This window comes from Bos indicus, chromosome 28 (assembly GCF_029378745.1).
Source record: "Bos indicus isolate NIAB-ARS_2022 breed Sahiwal x Tharparkar chromosome 28, NIAB-ARS_B.indTharparkar_mat_pri_1.0, whole genome shotgun sequence".
In the NCBI taxonomy this organism is placed as follows: Eukaryota; Metazoa; Chordata; class Mammalia; order Artiodactyla; family Bovidae; genus Bos; species Bos indicus.
This window is the reverse complement of record NC_091787.1, coordinates 32,258,783-32,273,606: the sequence shown is the minus strand read 5'-3', so window position 1 is coordinate 32,273,606 and position 14,824 is coordinate 32,258,783. Positions and strand designations below refer to the sequence as shown.

At 39.5% G+C, this 14,824-nt stretch overlaps 1 protein-coding gene and 1 pseudogene across 1 annotated transcript in view; one reads left to right on the top strand and one right to left on the bottom strand.

The window, feature by feature from the left end:
• Positions 1 to 14,824, bottom strand: part of LRMDA (leucine rich melanocyte differentiation associated) — a 1,201,191-nt gene that overhangs the window by 172,016 nt on the left and 1,014,351 nt on the right. The gene's annotated exons all lie outside the window — the stretch shown is intronic.
• Positions 13,136 to 13,812, top strand: LOC109553878 (large ribosomal subunit protein uL1 pseudogene; annotated as a pseudogene).

The following is a 14,824-nucleotide window of genomic DNA, read 5'->3' as shown; positions in this document are numbered from 1 at the left end:
CCCCAAATCCAGAAAAAAAAAAAGTACAGAGCTACCTACCAAAGACTCAAATGTGGGAGTAATTGGCCAAGGACTTGAACATGTCAGCTACAGATTTTAAAGTTATTAGAGGACAAAACATAAATTTAGCAAACACTGAAAACTATAAAATAGAATCAAATGAAAATTCAATTGTGAAACACAAGGGGTCACACTAAGGATTCAGTTGATATATTTAACAGAAGAGTAGACACAACAGAAGAAATCATTAAGAAAACAGAGGATGGACCAGAAGGAACTTATATTAAATATAAGTTAAGAGGTCACTATTTCAAATGTTAAACTGGCTAATAATGCAATTAAAAGGAAAATTTCACAATGACTTAAAAATATTCTATGCTGCTTATAAGAAACTAAGAAATTAAATATAAAAACTCAGATAATTTAAAAGTAAAGGAATGGAGGCAAAATATAATAAAAATGTTAACCATAAGAGAAAGTGCATACATATAAATGTTAAGTAAATTAGATTTAAAAGTAAGAAATACTACTAAAAATATAAAGTTGTATAAGGATAAAGGAGTCAGTTATTCATGAAGATGTAAAAGTTCTAAATTTATACATATCAAATAATCTAAGATACACATGAAACAAAAATTGACATAACTGAAGGAGACAACTCCAAAATCATAGCAGGAAGTCAGAGACCTCTCAGTAGGTGAAAGAAAAATTCAGGAGTCATAGAAAAGATTTGAATAGTATGATTAAGAAACCAATCATACACATACACATACCCATAAATATTGGAAGAACATTTATAAAAATTCCAGATATTGCACAATACAAAAAGTTCACTCAAAGCAAACATACACCAGATTATAAAGAAAGTGTCAACAAATTTGAAAAGACTGAAATAATGTAGAGCATATTCTCTGGCCAAAATGGAATTACCTAGAAATTATTTACAACAACTGAGCATGCCTAAGTGCTTAGAAATTAAGCAATCAACTTTAAATAATCCAGGGCCAAAAAAAAAAAAAAAAAACAAGCAAAACAGTGGAAATTAGAACAGATCTTGAACTGAGTGACTATGCAGATATGACATAAAAAATTTGTAGGATACACTTAAAGCCATGCTTAGAGGAACATTTTTATCCTTAAACACAAATGTTAGAAAAGAAGAAAGCTAAAAATCACTGATCAAATTATACATCTCAAGAAAAAAAAAAAAGAATAACAAATAAAGCTCAATAAAGTGAAGAAAACAGTAAAAAAAAAATTTTTTTTAATAATAAAATATACATGAAAATAATCAACAAAGCCAAAAGTTGGGTTTTTAAAGAGGGCTTGCTAAATGAGAAATCCTGGTATGAGGGTAAGGATAAGACTTTTCAAGAGAAAAATAGAGAAAACATGAAGTTATAATATTAGAAATAAAGAGGGACATCAATACAGAGGTCCCCAAATAGATGGGGATACTGTGAATAAGTTAATGCAAATAAATTTGACATTTTAATACATTTTTAAAAAACGTACCAAACCAGACACAATAAAAATCAGAATAGTTCTGTATCTTGAAGAAATCAAGTCTATAATTAAAAACATTTTCACAAAGAGAATTTCAGGTTTAGATGGTTCCAGCCATGAATTTTCCAAATAATTAAGGAAAAAATAACGCCAATTTTATGTGAAGTCTTCAAAATCATAACAAAATTATTTGTTATACAAAATGAGAATGGAAAAGCAAATTTTCACAACTTCTTTTTTGAAGATAGCAAAATTTGATATTAATATTTGACAACAGAATTACAAGAAAAATATTTTGGACAATTCATCTCATAAACAAAGATTCAAATTTTATACACATAATATTATCAGTAAATTCTGTATGTGTATATATAAATATATATATATATATATATATATATATATCTGTGTGGATCTGTGTATTAATACAATGCAGTCAACTTGGGCAAATCCCAGAATGCAAGTTACTGTAATGTTTAAAATCAATGTAATTCCTCAAGAGAATAAGACAAGCACAGACTATGAGAAAATATCTAGAAAATACATATCTGATAAAGGACTGTTAATGAAAATATACAAAGAACCCTTAAAACTCAGCAACAAGGAAAAAAAACAACCCAATTTAAAACATGGGCAAAGACCTGAACAGACACCTCATAAAAAAAAAAAAAAATACACAAATAGCAAATAACACATGAAAATATGTTAATCATCATGTCATTAGAGAACTGAAAATTAAACACTAATGATACACCACTGCATGCTTGGTTGCTTCAGTTGTGTCCGACTCTGTGCGATCCTATGGATCGTAGCCTGCCAGGCTCCTCTGTCCATGGGATTCTCCAGGCAAGAATACTGGAGTGGGTTGCCATTTCCTTCTCCAGGGAATCTTTCCAAACAAGGGATCAAACCAGCATCTCTTATGTCTCTCCTGCACTGGCAGGCAGGCTCTTTACCACCAGCGTCACTTGGGAAGCCCCAGTGAGAAACCATTAGATGCCTAATAGAAAAGATTACATTTAATATGATTCCAACTATACCACATTCTGGAAAAGGTACAATTTGTAGAGATAGTAAAAAGATCGACCTTTGTCAAGGATTAGGCAGCCCACTCCAGAACTTCTGCCTGGAGAATCCCATGGATGGAGGAGCCTGGAAGGCTGCAGTCCATGAGGTCGCACAGAGTCGGACACGACTGAGCGACTTCACTTTGACTTTTCACTTTCCTGCATTGGAGAAGGAAATGGCAACCCACTCCAGTGTGCTTGCCTGGAGAATCCCAGGGACGGGGGAGCCTGGTGGGCTGCCGTCTATGGGGTCACACAGAGTCGGACACAACTGAAGCGACTTAGCAGCAGCAGGGGACAAAAAGGAAGAATAGGTGAAGTAAAGCGAATTTTTCAGGCAGTGAAACTCTACTGTTTGATGCTGCGGAGGCAGATGTAAACTCTGGACTTGGGTGACAGTGATGTATCGTGTCGGTTCATGGACTCTAACAAATGTTCCACTCTGGTGGGGGATGCTGATAGTTGGGGAGGCTGTACCTGTCTAGGGGTAATGAGAACTCTCTGTGCTTTCTACTCAATTTTGCTATGAGCCTAAAACTGCTCTAAAAATGAAGTCTGTGGCGGATTCATTTTGATATTTGGCAAAACTAATACAATTATGTAAAGTTTAAAAATAAAATAAAATTAAAAAAATAAATAAAAATGAAGTCTATTATAAATCAATATAACTTATTACATTAACAGAGTAAAGCAGAAAAGCAAACAATCTAAAATGCATCCAAATTTTTGATATTTGACAAAAATTCAACAATCATTCAGGTTAACTCAACAAAATAAGAATAGATTTTCCTAATTAGTTAAAAGTAGCTATAGAAATAATGTATCAGTCAATATAGTTAGTAGTGGAATTAAAAGTTGAGATTAAACATGAGACAAAGGTATCATTCAAGACCACTTCTACTCAATATTGTACTGAAGCCCTAACTGATGCTACAAGGTAAGAAAAAAAATAGATATAAGGATTAGAAAGAAAGAAATAATTGTTAACAGGAGATGAGATTTTGCATATAAAAATGCAAATATTTTACAAATTTTTAGAATAAATAAGTAAATTTAGCAAGGCTGCTGGCTTCAAGATCAACACAGAGAAATTATTTCTATCTCAATATACTAGCACCAAAAATAAGTAAACGAAATTATAACAAAATGAAAAGTAAATAAAAATTAAAAGCAATATATCTAGGAATGAATCTTGAACACTGAAATATGTACAAGACCTTTACACACACACACACTATAAAATATTGTCATGATAAGTTAAATTAGACCTAAATAAGTAAAAGGGTAGCCTCATGGTCATGGACTAGAAAACATCATATTGTAAACCTATCAGTTCTCTACAGTTCAGTTCAGTTCAGTCCCTCAGCTGTGCCCGACTCTTTGAGACCCCATGGACTGCAGCACGCCAGGCTTCCTGTCTATCACCAACTCCCGGAGCTTACTCAAACACATGTCCATTGAGTTGGTGATGTCATCTAACAATCTCATTCTCTATCACCCCCTTCTGTTCCCACCTTCAATCTTTCCCAGCATCAGGGTCTTTTCAAATGAGTTGGTTCTTTGCAACAGGTGGCCAAAATATTGGAGTTCCAGCTTCAGCATCAGTCCTTCCGATGAATATTAGGATGGACTGGTTGAATCTCCTTGCAGTCCAAGGGGATTCCCAAGAGTCTTCTCTTGGGAACTAGCAGTTCAAAAGCATTAATTCTTCGGCCTCAGCTTTCTTTATAGTCCAACTGTCACATCCATACATGACCACTGGAAAAACCATAGCTTTGACTAGCTGGACCTTTGTTGGTAAAGTAATGTCTCTGCTTTTTAACATGCTGTCTAGGATGGTTCAAAACTTTGCTTCCAAGGAGCAAGCGTCTTTTAATTTCATGTCTGCAGTCACTATCTGCAGTGATTTTGGAGCCCCAAAAATAAAGTCTGTCACTGTTTCCATTGTTTCCCCATCTACTTGCCATGAAGTGATGGGACCTGATGCCAGGATCTTACTTTTCTCAATGTTGAGTTTTAAGCCAACTTTTTCACTCTCCTCTTTCACTTTCATCAAGAGGCTCTTAAGTTCTTCTTTGCTTTCTGCCATAAGGGTGGTGTCATCTGCATATCTGAGGTTATTGATATTTCTCCCAGCAATCTTGATTTCAGCTTGTGCTTCATCCAGCCCAGCATTTCTCATGATGTACTCTGTATATAAGTAAAATAAGCAGGGTGACAATACACAGCCTTGACATACTCCTTTCCCGATTTGGAAGCAGTCTGTTGTTGCATATCCAGTTCTAACTGTTGCTTCTAGACCTGCATACAGATTTCACAGGAGACTGGTCAAGTGGACCGGTATTCCCATCTCTCAGAATTTTCCACAGTTTGTTGTGATCCACACAGTCAAAGGCATTGGCATAGTCAGTAAAGCAGAAGTAGATGTTTTTTGCGAACTCTCTTGCTTTTTTGATGATCCAGCGGATGTTGGCAATTTGATCTCTGGTTCCTCTGCCTTTTCTAAATCCAGATTGAACATCTGAAAGTTCATGGTTCATGTACTGTTGAAGCCTGGCTTGGAGAATTTTGAGCATTACTTTGCTAGCATGTTAAATGAGTGCAATTGTGTGGTAGTTTGAGCATTCTTTGGCATTGCCTTTCTTTGGGATTGGAATGAAAACTGACCTTTTCCAGTCCTGTGGCCACTGCTGAGTTTTCCAAATTTGCTGGCATATTGAGTGCAGCACTTTCACAGCATCGTCTTTCAGGATTTGAAAGAGCTCAACTGGAATTCCATTTCCTCCACTAGCTTTGTTTGGAGTGATGCCTCCTATGGCCCACTTGACTTCTCATTCCAGGATGTCTGGCTCTAAGTGAGTGATCACACCATCATGGTTATCTGGGTCATGAAGATCTTTTTTGTATAGTTCTTCTGTGTATTCTTGCCACTTTTTCTTAATATCTTCTGGTTCTATTAGAACCATATCATTTCTGTCCTTTATTGTGCCTATCTTTGCATGAAATGTTCCCTTGGTATCTCTAATTTTCTTGAAGAGATCTCTAGTCTTTCCCATTCTATTGTTTTCCTTTATTTCTTTGCACTGGTCACTGAGGAAGGCTTTCTTATCTCTCCTTGCTATTCTTTGGAACTCTGCATTCAAATGGGTACATCTTTCCTTTTCTCCTTTGCCTTTCCCTTCTCTTCTTTCCACAGTTATTTGTAAGGCCTCCTCAGACATGTCTTATTGCATTTCTTTTTCTTGGGGATGGTCTTGATCACTGCCTTCTATACAATGTCACAAACCTCTGTCCATAGTTCTTCAGGCACTCTGTCTATCAGATCTAATCCCTTGAATCTATTTGTCACTTCCACTGTATAATCGTAATGGATTTGATTTAGGTCATACCTGAATGGTCTAGTGGTTTTCCCTACTTTCTTCAATTTAAGTTCAAATTTGCCAGTAAGTAGTTCATGATCTGAGCCACAGTCAGCTTCTGGTCTTGTTTTTTTTTTTTTTTTGCTGACTGTATAGAGCTTCTCCATTTTTGGCTGCAAAGAACATAATCAATCTGATTTCTATATTGACCATCTGGTGATGTCCATGTGTAGAGTCTTCTCTTGTGTTGTTGGAAGAGGGTGTTTGCTATGACCAGTGTGTTCTCTTGGCAAAACTCTATTAGTCTTTGCCCTGCTTCATTCTGTACTCCAAGGCCAATTCTCTACAAAGTAGTCTATAGATTCAAAGCAACCCCAATCAAAATCCCATAAATTGTTTTTAACTGTTATTGCTGATATTAAAATAAACAAAATGATTGCAAAATATGTATAGAGATGCAATAGCAAATATAACCGTTTTTTTTGTGTGGGGTTGCTTTACAATATTGTTAGTTTCTGCTGAACAGCAAACTGAATCAGCCACACATACACATATCCTCTGCCAATATAATCTTGACATATCCCTAGGTACTAGGCCTTATTATAAACCTGTACTATTTTAGAGACTGTGGCACTGACCCAGAAGAGGCAAGTGTATGAATGGAACCAAACAGAGTCCAGAAACAAACTCACATATATGCAGACATTTGATTTATGACAAAACAGTGAGGAATAAAAGGTCTTTTCAGATATATTTATGAAAAATTAATTATTGACCCCTTACCTCACATCATACATGAAAATAAAGTGTCAAATATGTTATAGCTCTAAGTATAACGGTAAAATATAAGATTTCTGAAGGATAACATAGGTGACTACCTTCATGACCTTTGAGTAGACAAGACTGCTTATACAAGACTCTAAAAGCACCAATCGCAAAGGAAAAAAATGTTATACTGGATTCCAATATTATGGAAGACTCTGTAACATTGAATGACAACAACAAAAACAGCAACAAAAATAATACATACTCTATATGTTTCTGGTTATATAAAATAAAGAAGTAAGTAAAATTGATCTATGGTATTAGACATCTGAATGCTGACTACCCTTGAGGAGGAAGAAGGACTAGTGCCCAGAATAGAACATGAGAGGAGTCTGTTAGGGTATTCTACTTTTTTATCTGGATAGGGATAGCTTATGATAACTTATAAACTTGTGCAGTATGATTTATGCATTTTTGCATATATTGCATAGTTCACTTTACAAATTTAATAAAAAATGAATGCAAAATAGGCAGCACAGTGATTAGAACTCTCCCTTTAAACTGGAAGAGGAGCACCTATGAAACATGCTTTAAAAAAAGATATGAAAGAACAATTTCTCTATTATGACTGTGCTGTTCAGAAAGAATGATCTAAAAGGAATTAGTTTAAAAATATATATTTAGCAGGTGTGACCCTGCTGTGACTGAAAAGAGACAGGGATACCAAATCATATCCAGGGAGTTCGAATTGTTTATACAGTCTGTATTTTTCCCAGCTAATCCCTCTGAGTCAGAGAAAATATGACACATTACCAAAATTAACCTGCAGAAGGGAGCCAGGCTAGTAGAATACACAGCAGTGGGATTATCCTTTTCTGGCTCGTTAGTGAGTGAAACATTATGACCCTGAGTGCACGGTGCCTCTTCCATCTTATATAGTGCTTAATCACTTTATGGAAACGCTAGAAGATAGAAAGTCATGAGTGGATAGTACAAGCACATACACACATGCACGTCACCCATGTCAATCATGCCCTAACTATATTCCAATGGGATACATGTCTGATCACTGGAGATACAGAGGTAGAATAGAAAAATAGAAATGTAGCCTCCATCATGGAGGTCAAAGTATCATTATAATTATTAGATCTCTATCTCAGGGACTGTTAAACTTTAACACGTGGATCTGCCAAGTGAACCTCTAGAAGCTGAACTTCAAAACTGTGTATACATTGAGTTTCTTTTTTTAACTTTATTGTTGACAGGTTCCATGGTACTGAGCACATCCTCCAAGTGGTCCTTAACCTATTATAAATCATAACCAACAGTTAAGAACATATTGCTTACAATTACTTTCAAAAACATGATATTCTTTCAATCACATTACTACCTTGTGAAAGACGCAACCTGGCACACAACACATTCTTTATTATCTTAGATAATAAAGCTGAGAGAAGTTAAATGACTCGCCATAGCCACATGTAAGTGGTAGAGTTGAGACTTGAATCAAGTGCATTATTCTCTTAAAATCTCTGAAAATATTGATACATATCCATGAGAACCCCAACAGGGACAGGGAAAGCTATTCTAATTTCACCAGTTTTTTAAGGAATCTCCACACTGTTCTCCATAGTGGCTGTACTAGTTTGCATTCCCACCAACAGTGTAAGAGGGTTCCCTTTTCTCCACACCCTCTCCAGCATTTATTGCTTGTAGACTTTTGGATCGCAGCCATTCTGACTGGTGTGAACACCAATACAGTATACTAACGCATATATATGGAATTTAGAAAGATGCTAACAATAACCCTGTGTACGAGACAGCAAAAGAGACACTGATGTATAGAACAGTCTTATGGACTCTGTTGCAGAGGGAGAGGATGGGAAGATTTGGGAGAATGGCATTGAAACATGTATAATATCTTGTATGAAATGAGTTGCCAGTCCAGGTTCGATGCACGATACTGGATGCTTGGGGCTAGTGCACTGGGACAACCCAGAGGGATGGTATGGGGAGGGAGGAGGGAGGAGGGTTCAGGATGGGGAACACATGTATACCTGTGGCGGATTCATTTTGATATTTGGCAAAACTAATACAATTTGTAAAGTTTAAAAATAAAATAAAAATTAAAAAAAAAAAAAGAAAAAAGAAAACTAATTTCATTAGTAATTATATCCTACTCCACAGCAAGCATCATTGTGGAACTACTTCAGAGAACCACACATCTTCCCCTTTCTGAAGCTTCCGTCCTGGTTCTGCCTTCTAGAGTTCCACCGTATTGGTTTAATGCTTCATCCTCGGGCCTTATGGCCATTTGGATGGACAAACACGGTGTGCTTCTTCCTGAGCCTCAGAGTTTATCTGACTTGGTTCAGGGAGAGTATTCTATCCAAGTCTAGGCTTAAGACTACAGTGTGGTGCAGAGAACAGCTGCTTTACAAGGCCCACTCAGGACCACTTCATAAAGCATGTGTGAGCTGATCTGAAGCCTGCTCTCCCACCTCCCCTTCCACAGAACAAAGCTAGTGTGGGGCTTGCTGCTGGATTCAAGATTCCTCAAGAAGCAGCCTATAGAACAAGACACGGAGTCAGTGTCAGTCACCTCATGCACTAAAGAACATGTGGTATGCTGCACTGAGATGGGCCATAAAGGACAGCCCAACCGACAAAGTGTGGGAAGCATATGGCAGAGGTGGGGCCCATAGCTGAGTCAGGAATGCCTGTGCATATGGCGACAAAAATGTGCAGGAGATATCATACTTACGCTTTTTAGAAACACTTGTACACAGAGAGCAGGCAAAGAAGATTTGAGAGTATTTACATTGCTGCTGCTGCTGCTAAGTCGTTTCAGTCGTGTCTAACTCTGTGCGACCCCATAGACAGCAGCCCACCAGGCTCCCCTGTCCCTGGGATTCTCCAGGCAAGAACACTGGAGTGGGTTGCCATTTCCTTCTCCAATGCATGCATGCATGCTAAGTCGCTTCAGTCATGTCTGACTCTGTGCGACCCCATGGACAGCAGCCCACCAGGGCTCCTCTGTCCATGGGATTCTCTAGGCAAGAATACTGGAGTGGGTTGCCATTTCCTTCTCCTATTTACACTGAAACAGGTATAAAAATAACTAGTCTAATACTCTCATTTTGCAAAAGAAATTGAAGCCCAGAACATATGGGACAAAATATATTCTTGGTCACACAGATAAAGCCCAGAACTGGAATCTAGGGCTCCTATTCCCAATCTAGAGCTTTTTCCTCCATTCTAAGCTACTTCTCAAACACTGACAGCACCCAGCTTTATCTCTCTTTCCCCAGATAAGCTAAAGCTCTTCTGGGTAGAACATCCCTGTGACAGGTCTTAAACAGGTCACGTGAAAGTTCATTCAGACTCTGGACTGTCTTTATGTCAATCCTTGGCCCTAAAACTCAGATGAAGCTTTGAGAAGTCTAGCAAGGAATAGAAATTATTCAGCCTGAAAAACCAGAAGGTCTCCAGACAAGTTTCTTGGAAACATGTGCAACTGTTCCCTCCAGCAAAGAGAAGTTACAAAGAGACACATGGAGCCCTTTGCACTTTCCCTGGATCCCAGCAGCGGGAGGTGGTAGAGTATACATGTCTTCTTGGATTATTTCAGATCTACAGCCAAAGAACCACAGGCTTATAAAGTTTCACCCTCCTGTTCTTCCCTATGCTGCCTAGCTACAGACACATGCCTTGCTTCATTAACCTGAAGTTTCCAAACCAAACACGACTCCATTTCCAGCCCCTGTCCCATTCTGGTGAGCAGATGCCTCCCCAGTTATTTTCCAGACTGATGATTTAGCAGTGACCTACAGAGCCCTCTCTGGCACCCATGGCAGGTGAACCTAAGTGATGACTTTAAGGGGCACAAAGATGGAGCAACCAGATGAGCCATGTGTCAGCCAGGAATCAGGGTTACCCACCTTAGACATCAGAGGAGATTCCAGAGGAATAAACTCTTCTAGTCTCTCCGAGCTCAAACCCTTCAAGTTCCCTTTCAAGGTCCTCCTACTATGGCCTTCCCCCAAGAACTCCAAACAATACTAATTTTTCTTGTTTAGACTATACAACTATCTTTCAGTTATATTCCATTAAAAGCATAGGATGATAAGCTATGGTTGAGGCCTCTCTTTTTTTCATATTATTCCTGAAACTGAGTTCTTCAGAGAGCTCTTAATAATTTAGAATCCAGTCAAGTGTCAAGCCTTCTATAAAGCTTTCCTTTACACCACAATCAGGGAGATGTATGCTTCTCAGGGTCCCCAAAGCTCTCGGTTCACACCTGCGTGGTAAAGCACCCTCCTCACTGTACTATCTCATTGATTCCAGCAGACATCCACCTCCTCCATCACACCAAAGGAATTTACCTTTGTCCTTGTGTCTCTAGCCCAGGCCTACCACTGGTAGGACTTCAGTAAGTATTTGATAGACTGGTGGATAGATGGATGGAAAAAGTAATGAAAGAAGGCAGTGGGGATACAGGTTCCTTTAAGAGTGGCACATAACTTCAACACCTGTGGTTCATTGTTTTTGTTTTGTGTTATGGCTCTGCAAGACCCTAGCAGAATCTATTCTATCCATAAATATGAACGGTCCTTATCTGAGGGATAACACTGATGCTGAGTTGTACTAGTGGCAAGACCAGTATACAACATACGTTGGCATAAACACTGTGGAGTCAGAGGTGTATCCTTTTAATATCACTAATTTAATATGAGGAAGCAAAAGTTCAGATAACTTAAAAGGTTTAGCCAAGTTCTTATAGCTAGGAAATGGCAGAAATCAGATACAGACCTCCAAGCAAAATTCAGTGATTAAAAGCTGGAGTTGGTTATCCAGTCTGTGTTGAAGCACGTCATGTCTTTTCACCAGTAGCAGCAGGAGAGTTGTCTTCTTTTTGCTTTGTTCTTGTTGTTCAGTTGCCCAGTCATGTCCAACTCTTTACAAACCCATGAACTGCACCATGCCAGGCCTCCTTGTCCCTCAGCATCTCCCCAAGTTTGCCAAGTTCATGTCCATTGCATCCGTGATGCAATCCAGCCATCTCATCGTCTGATGCCATCTTCTCCTTCTGCCCTCAATCTTTCCCAGGGACTTTTTGCTTTACAGTCCTTGGTTTTAAAAACTGGGCAAATGATGTGTCTGTCTCAGGGGATCCTGTCATGTCTTTGTGAAGTAACAAACTTGGGCTTCCCTGGTGGTTCAGTGATAAAAGAATCTGCCTGCCGATGCAGGAGACATGGGTTCAATCTCTGGGTCAGGAAGATCTCCTGGAGAAGGAAATGGCAACCCAGTATTCTTGCCTGGGAAATCCCATGGACAGAGGAGACTGGTGGGCTACAGTCCATGGGGTTGCAAAAAGAGTCAGACACAACTTAGCGACTAAACAACACTCAATTTAAGCTTAATCACCTTAAGCGCTTAGAGAGATACTTTCTTTCCAAGACAAGTACTCAATAAATGTTGCAGCTAACATTCATTCCATTGGTTCAAGATATATGTATTGAGGCAATAGCACGTTCCAGGCATGAGTTTAGGCACCAAGGTTAAAACAGTAACATGGATATGGATTTATGTCCCTTGAGAGCTTACTTACTAACAAAGGAGGATGCACCATACATAAAATAGATCAACTTTGCTGTAGTTTTAAATCTGGGAAACAGATGGCAGGGGAGTTCTGGAGCTCATGGAGAGGTGAGAGCTGGAAAGATAACGCTGAGGATGCCTGTACAGAGAGGGTCAAAGATCCAAAGGGGTTTCAATTCTTGAAAAAGGAAGACGGGGCTCAAAGATGGAAAGATCAGACTGAAGGGATGTGGGGAGAAAAGAAGGGAGCAGGTGTAGGTGCAAGAGGAGCTCAGGAGAGCAGCGTGACAGCTAAGGGACGACAAGATTCAGGGTGGATATCACAAGGAGTCGGCAAGGCAACGACTCTGAAGGGGATATTGGACTGATGACCAGGCGAGCACTGTAACTGCGAGATGATGAAGGATGGGGAAGGAGTGGGGAGAGTAGGGGAAAGAGGAGGCAAGAGGGAGGAAGAAAGGCAACAAGTCTCAACTGCTGTGTTAAGATTTGGCAACAAAGCAAAGGTAGTGGCATGAGAGAAAGAAGAGGGAGGAAGACTGGGGGAAGTGGTCTTCTGGCTGAGCTGAAGGATGACATTGGTGGGCACAGGAATATCACAGAAGACTCAGAACCACTTATTATAGATGGTACAGGTTCAGAGTGTTACTGGACTAAGGAGGTGCCATCATTGCTGATTGAATTTCCTGTCATTTCCTTGCTCTCCAAATAGCTAATCCACTGCTTTGTAACCTGTGTTAGGACACTTGTCCATACTTAAAGAGTCAAAGACCAAATTCTCACTTAGAAAACACAGTGTTAGGCTCTTTTCTGGTTATTGCAGCGTAGGGAACTATGAGTAGCAAAGTCTCCCGTGACACCCTCTACGAGGTGGTGTGGGAACCAGCACGAGCGCAGAAAGTTTTTGGAGACAGTGGAGCTTCAGATCAGCCTGAAGAACTATGACCCTCAGAAGGACAGACGCTTCCCGGGCACCATCAGGCTTAAGTCTACTCCCCGCCCCAAGTTCTCCGTGTGTGTCTTGGGGGACCAGCAGCATGGTGATGAGGCCAAGGCTGTGGATATCCCCCACATGGACATTGAGGCACTGAAAAAACTCAACAAGAATAAGAAACTGGTCAAGAAGCTGGCCAAGAAATATGATGCCTTTTTGGCTTCAGAGTCTCTGATCAAGCAGATCCCCCGAATCCTGGGCCCAGGCCTGAACAAGTCTGGCAAGTTCCCTTCCTTGCTGACCCACAATGAGAACATGGTGGCCAAAGTTGATGAAGTGAAGTCCATGATCAAGTTCCAGATGAAGAAGGTGCTGTGTCTGGCAGTGGCTGTTGGCCACGTGAAGATGACAGATGAGGACCCTGTGTACAACATCCACTTAGCTGTCAACTTCCTGGTGTCATTGCTCAAGAAAAATTGGCAGAACATCAGGGCTTTGTACATTAAGAGCACCATGGGCAAGCCCCAGCATTTGTACTAAGGCACAGCTTAATAAACCATACTAAAGCATCGAAAAAAAAAAAAGAAAACACAGTGTTAGATCTTCGGGAAGGGCAGGATTTCTGATTTTGCATCCCTATCTGATCACTGAAAAATGTTGAAGGTGGAGCTTTGTTAAAGTTGGCTATGTTCCACAACGTTCTGTGATAACCTGTATATACACGTGACTTTGTACTGTACCTGCAACTAACACAACATTATAAATCAACTATACTCTCACCTAGAGCCAGACACCCTGGAATGTGAAGTCAAGCGGGCCGTAGGAAGCATCCCTACGAACAAAGCTAGTGGAGGTTAAGGAATTCCAGTTGAGCTATTTCAAATCTTAAAAGATGATGCTGTGAAAGTGCTGCACTCAATATGCCAGCAAATTTGGAAAACTCAGCAGTGGCCACAGGACTGGAAAAGGTCAGTTTTCATTCCAATCCCAAAGAAAGGCAACGCCAAAGAATGCTCAAACTACCGCACAATTGCACTCATCTCACACGCTAGTAAAGTCATGCTCAAAATTCTGCAAGCCAGGCTTCAGCAATATGTGAACCGTGAAATTCCAGATGTTCAAGCTGGATTTAGAAAAGGCAGAGGAACCAGAGATCAAATTGCCAACATCCGCCAGATCATCGAAAAAGCAAGAGAGTTTCAGAAAAACATCTATTTCTGCTTTATTGACTATGCCAACGCCTTTGACTGTGTGGATCACAATAAATTGTGGAAAATTCTGAAGGAGATGGGAATACCAGACCACCTGATCTGGCTCTTGAGAAATCTGTTTACAGGTCAGGAAGCAACAGTTAGAACTGGACATGGAACAACAGACTGGTTCCAAATAGGAAAAGGAGTATGTCAAGGCTGTATATTGTCACCCTGCTTATTTAACTTATATGCAGAGTACATCATAAGAAATGCTGGGCTGGATGAAGCACAAGCTGGAATCAAGATTGCTGGGAGAAATATCACTGACCTCAGATATGCAGATGACACCACCCTTATGGCAGAAAGTGAAGAAGAACTAAAAAATCTCTTGATGAA